Raw genomic sequence first — 6,242 nt, 5'->3', positions numbered from 1 at the left:
TTCCTATCCTGGAATCGCGCCCTGTGCATCTTTTGAGCAATTAATCCATTTGCTTGTGCATCCCTATAGAAGAAATGCATGTCGGCCAGCTCTGCGTTGGTGAAACGATGCATGCCGCTCGAGATCCGTGAGGGAAATGGTGAATCCTGTCACTGTTGCTGTCGCTATATTGACGGGCCTGCCTTGGCCCGAGGTGTAGGAGTTTAAGCTTGACTAAGCTATTCCTCCTCAATTCCTCGCTCTTAGGAATGTTTTTCCTCAGGTTTTGAATTGGCCTCTGGTTTCTGTAAGAGAAAGAATTAGCTGCCGGATGCCTTCGGCGGCTCCTTATTCTTCTTCTTCTTGTTACTTCCGGGCTGCCTGAAATCGATCTTCTTCAGACGGGAGAAGTCCACTGGCGGCGTCTGTTGCTGGACGTACAGGACGGCTTGGTCCGTCATGTACCGCCAGTCCTCGTCGGTGAAGATCGGATGCCCGTTTATCAGCTCCAGATCTGCACGCCGGACGAGTTCCCTCCCGTGGATCTTCTGGTTTAAGGGTTCGCACACCCAGTGGAACGGATACGGTTTATGGGGTAGGGGAGGGATGTTGGTTACCGTGGAAGAATAGGGATTGCCATGATGGGGGTAGCTGCCGTCGCGCAGGGAATCTGCGATCTTGGTGAGCACCTCCCTCACACAGTTCTTGTTTGGGAGGGGGAGGCACTCGAAAGGCTCGTCTTCTTCCTCTCCCTCGGTTTCCATGGGCGTCTCCTCTGTCGTCTGCGTTTCTGCAGAGACAGGAGTGACGGCTGCTTCCGAGGGGGCCGTCTCCTTGTTGTCGGCGGTTTTCCCCGACTGCATGACCACCTCCCTAGCAACCTGCGTTGCCGCGTCGGCCGGGGAGGCGGTCGTTTGTGTTGCCGTGTCTACCCCCGTACTGGTGGGGGTCGGCGCCGCATCCGGTGTCGTGCGAGACGAAAGGTACAGGGCTCACGTCCCGACGCATCTCATCTAATTCCGCTCTCAGGGCCGCACTCTCCTCCGCCATGGCGGATTTGAGAGTGGTGATGGCGTCCTCGTTGGCTTCCAGCAGTGCTTGGCGGAAAGCGTCCACGTCGTCTTTGTGGCGCAGCCCGCTTCCCCTACTAGAGTAGGAGGACGGGGTGTCCACCTTTTCTTCTTGTTGGGCCACCTCTTCGTGTGTGGTGGCCCCTTTCTGCTGCTTCCATGTCTTCAGATAGCCGCAGCTGCGCGAATTTGCTGCGTGCGAGCCGCCGCAATTTACGCACGTTGCCGCGGTACCTCTTGGTTTGTTGCAGTTTCGTGTGTCGTGCGGTTTCCCACACTTAACACACGCAACCGCACCGTCGCATTCCCTGGCTATGTGTCCCAACTTTTGATACTTATAGCACTATAATTGAGCCACAGGCTTCCGCTTCTTCTTCTTGTTGCCTCAACCGTTGCTCCAGACTACGTTTAGCAGGAGCTCAACAGCAGCATCAATCTTGCCCCTTCCTCCATTCCTACGTCTCGGCATGGCGTTGGGCTAGTGGCGTTGGCGTGCGCGAGCGACGGTAACGAAGTGAGCCTCAGCGAGTCGAGCAGCGGAGTGCCCGTGGAAAATCGCGAATCCAGTTAGCGAAGCGCTTTTATATGCTGCAATCAACAGCGCTCTCTACCGGCTCAGGGCGGCATTACCTCTCACACAGTCCTATACGACATCTTCTTATTTCGATCCACTCTATCTGCCGTTACATTTTTGATCTATGGTTTACGCCCACCCTTTATATACAGGGCAACGGCCTTGCCGCAGTGGATACACCGGTTCCCGTGAGATCACCGAAGTTAAGCGCTGTCGGGCGTGGCCGGCACTTGGATGGGTGACCATCCAGCCACCATGCGCTGTTGCCATTTTTCGGGGTGCACTCAGCCTCGTGATGCCAAATGAGGAGCTACTCGACCGAATAGTAGCGGCTCTGGTCACAGAAAACCATCACAACGACCGGGAGAGCGGTGTGCTGAACACATGCCCCTCCTATCCACATCCTCAACTGAGGATGGCACGGCGGTCGGATGGTCCCGAGGGGCCACTTGTGGCATGAAGACGGAGTGCTTATATACAGAGGTTCCATATAGCTATTTCATTCCAACAGCTGTTCCAGTTTTTTATAGCTTTTTTCACGATAGAGTATTTGTGTACAAACCATAGTTCTGTACACTATTTCATATGTAAAGGATCTAGGAGGATACCGCGAAAAGTAAGCACCACGTTATTACGGGAGGCTAAGTGACTTTTACTGAATGCTGCGCTACACTTCAGAGTGATAGAAGTGCATGACACAATTTACCAATTTAGTCCCCAAATGTGTGTTAAAAATGGTTTAAATGGCTCTGAGCACTATGGGACTTAACTGCTGAGGTCATCAGTCCCCTAGTACTTAGAACTACTTAAATCTAACTAAGGACACCACACACATCCATGCCCGAGGCAGGATTCGAACCTGCTACACTAGGGGTCGGGCTCGTCCCGGTGGTGGTTCGAGTCCTCCCTCGGGCATGGGTGTGTGTGTTCGTCTTTAGGTTAATTTAGGTTAAGTAGTGTGTAAGCTTAGGGACTGATGACCTTAGCAGTTAAGTCCCATAAGATTTCACACAGACACACAGTAGCGGTCGCGCAGTTCCAGACTGAAGCGCCCAGAACCGCTCGGCCACACCGGCCGGCCAAGTGTGCGTAAACAACGGTCGGATTGTTGAGGTCCTCGACGACAGAAAACCGCTCCTTGGTCTCGGAGTCACGAGAATCGCCGTGTGATGGTGTGCACGTCCTCGTGTTAGAAAATCTCATCCCTCCCCCCTTCCCCCCAACACATCACGTTCTACCTTGTCAAGTCTGTACATCTTTGGTCAAATTGTTGGCACCATTTCACTACTTGTGGACGATACATTGGATTTGGTCCATACACCACCACATAATTTCACGGTGGATCTGTGTCTAACTCAGACGTTTTGCACACAATAATTTTACTGTACCATGGACTTTGGAGCTCGTTTCCAGTTTCCGCGCCACTTCACTACCACACTGTGATGCACCTGTTGTCCGTACCGCAGCAGAATTGTGTCTGCAGGAAGCTGGAACATGTACTCTCTTCTGGCAGCGCACCACTCTTGTAGCGCAGTGTTCTTAAAGTAGGGACGACATTTGTAACTAAGTTCGCGACATACCTACGTACGAGTGACGTGCAATTAGTAATGTAACACTTTTTGTCTCGGCCAGTTTCGGTTGAAAGATTGTAGATTTTGTTGTAGGAAATCGAGGAATGTTCCCGTTTCAGTGCCTATAGTTTCACGAAATTCCTTAAAGTCACGGCGCTATACATAGCCTTCCAAGTGACGTCTGTAACGGAGATGCGTTCCCAGCAAAGAGCGGTCATTGACTTTTTTTTGGCTGAAAACCACACTTTCGCAAACATTCATAGGCATAGAATACCTGCGGAGACATGGCAGTGAACAAAATCACGGTGAGCCGTTGGGCGATCAGTAAGTCATCATCGCAACAATTTCATTTGACTCTTCTTCCTCATCCACCTTCCGACTTCCATCTGTTTGGACCAAAGAAGGATGCCCTGCTCGGGAAGCAGTACGCGGATGATGGGGAGGTTATTGATGCAGAAAGAATTCGACTCCGAGGTCAACCACTACGTTGGTACCATGCCGGCATTCAGGCCCTATCAGTAAGGTAGCGTAAGACGGTCACATTGAAAGGAAACTACGTTGAAAAATTGGACTTTGTAGCGAAAAAGAGTGAGGAATAATATTATGTACTGGAATACTTAATAAATGCAATCTGCTTTCAGAAAAAATGAGTTGCATTACTTGTTGACCGTCCCTCATACATACTGCAAAAGAGCTGACGCTGATACAAGGTACAACAACAATCACAGTTAGGAGTGCTGATTTCATGTTTCCTCCATTCGATAAACCATTTAAATCAGTTCAAATGGAAAATGCATTTAAAGAGCTACAGCTAAAAATGCTAGGGAAACGTAAGGGGAAAAGCTTTGTTAAATTACAATTTCTGTAACAGGTTGTTGTGACTGTACCATTGAAACTAACAGCCAAATTACCCGTCATATTTCTTTTGTGTGTGTGTGTGTGTGTGTGTGTGTGTGTGTGTGTGGTGAGTTCTATGGGACCAAACCGCTAAGGTTATCGGTCCCTAGGCTTCCACACTACTTAATCTAACTGAAACTAACTTACGCTAAGGGCAGCACACACAGCCATGCCCGAGGGGGACAGCCGCGCGAACCGTGGCAAGGCGCCTCAGGCCGCACGACTTATATTTCTTTCGGCATATCCGTTCTCAATATTTGCGTATTACGATTGAGGAGTTGCCGGCAAAACCCACAATTTTGGGAAAAATCACAATTTTAGGAAAGTGATAAAAACCGCATATTTTTCTCCTGCAAGTATCCAATTTATTTCTGTTTTGTCTAAATAGTCTGTACTCATCAGGAATGTTACCAGAACTATTCGAGTGATATCGAATTATATTCTGTGGGTACAGAGAAGGAAAATGGTTTGGACTAGTGGGATTTTTACGAGATTCAATAAAAAGCCACTAATATAATGCGTGATAATATTATAGTTATGTACAATAAACACCGCCGGAAGTAGAAATTAATACATCTGCCGGGAAGGTGAAGAAGTATTATTACGAAAGTGATCAGTGACATTTCTAGGGCCAATATTTGGTTTCGCGTCTACCGCGCCGGCATCACCTTGGATTGCAGTGTTGGATTGCAGTGTTGGATGCAGTGACGGATTAGCGTGTGAAGATAATGGAAAATGAAGTAGCCTGTGCTGAGATTAGCCGTAATTAGATATGTATGACGAAGGCAGTGGCTGTCTCCTTTTTTGTGTTTTTGAGACGAATATAGGTTCGTAATTAGTGAAACTGTGTTGGTGTTTTTCTTGTTTCCAGACATTTCATTATCACAGTATTGAACAGGACGAAATGGAAAGTAACAACTTCCGTAGCAGTCAATTCCGATTACCAGCCCCATTAGGTACACGGTCATATTTATAACAAATATTGGGCTGCTATTCGATCAGATCGGGTCGGGACACAACGGAGGTGTTACAGTCTGCGTCCACCATTTAATAGGGAATAGTTACAGCCAGAAGGCTCAGTGTGGTTCAGACTTGTGAAGCAAGCAGGCAACCGTGCCACGGAGACACAGTCGTGCTTCCTTCAGCCAACTGAGCGAGTTTGAAAGACGTCAAATTGTGGCCATCCGAGTGGCGGGATGGTCCATTCGGAGAACTGCCACAAAAGTTGGACGTGCTGCGTCAGCTGTGCAACGACGCTGGTATCAGTGGATACGTGAAGATTCTAACACCCATAGACGAGGTTCTGGACGTGCACTCCAGGATCGTACTGTGAAGGCAGTAATGGCAGATCGTGCAGCTACCGCAGCAGGCATACGAGAGCTTGTGAGCCCATACGTGTCAACACGAGCTGTTGCGAACCTGTCATTAGGAGTGGGATCACAGTCACGCACACCTCTAGCCCGTCTTTCACTCACGCTGTGGCGAAACAAGCGCTGTATCGTTTGAGAGAGAGAGAGGGGAGCGAGTGTGCCGGAACTTAACCCAGTTCACTGCTAGTAGCACCACGTCACCATAACGCGTCTTTGCGTAGCATACAAGTATTGCACCATAATTTAACAATGAAATTAAAAATTAAAGCTGCTTTTCCAAACATAAGATTCTTTTTCGCGCGGCTGCCCCCCTCGGGCATGGCTGTGTGTGTTGTCCTTAGCGTAAATTAGATTAAGTAGTGTGGAAGCCTAGGGACCGATGACCTTAGCAGTTTGGTCCCATAGACTTACCACACACACACGAAAAGGGCGATGTACATGAGGACAATATTATGGAAATGGAAGATGATGTAGGTGAAGATGAAATGGGAGATACGATACTGCGTGAAGAGTTTGACAGAGCACTGAAAGACATGAGTCGAAACAAGGCCCCGGGAGTAGACAACATTCCATTAGAACTATTGACAGCCTTGGGAGAGCCAGTCATGACAAAACTCTACCACGTGGTGAGCAAGATCTATGAGAGAGGCGAAATATCCTCAGACTTCAAGAAGAATATAATAATTACAATCCCAAAGAAAGCAGGTGTTGACAGATGTGAAAATTACCGAACTATCAGTTTAATAAGTCACAGCTGCAAAATGCTAACGCGAATTCTCTA

At 48.6% G+C, this 6,242-nt stretch overlaps 1 pseudogene; it reads left to right on the top strand.

Moving 5' to 3' along the window:
• Positions 1-1,775: 1,775 nt before the first annotated feature.
• On the top strand, positions 1,776-1,892 carry LOC126237846 (5S ribosomal RNA; annotated as a pseudogene).
• Positions 1,893-6,242: the final 4,350 nt, after the last annotated feature.

Source organism: Schistocerca nitens, chromosome 2 (assembly GCF_023898315.1).
Source record: "Schistocerca nitens isolate TAMUIC-IGC-003100 chromosome 2, iqSchNite1.1, whole genome shotgun sequence".
NCBI classification, from domain to species: Eukaryota; Metazoa; Arthropoda; class Insecta; order Orthoptera; family Acrididae; genus Schistocerca; species Schistocerca nitens.
This window is presented reverse-complemented; position numbering and strand designations above follow the sequence as displayed.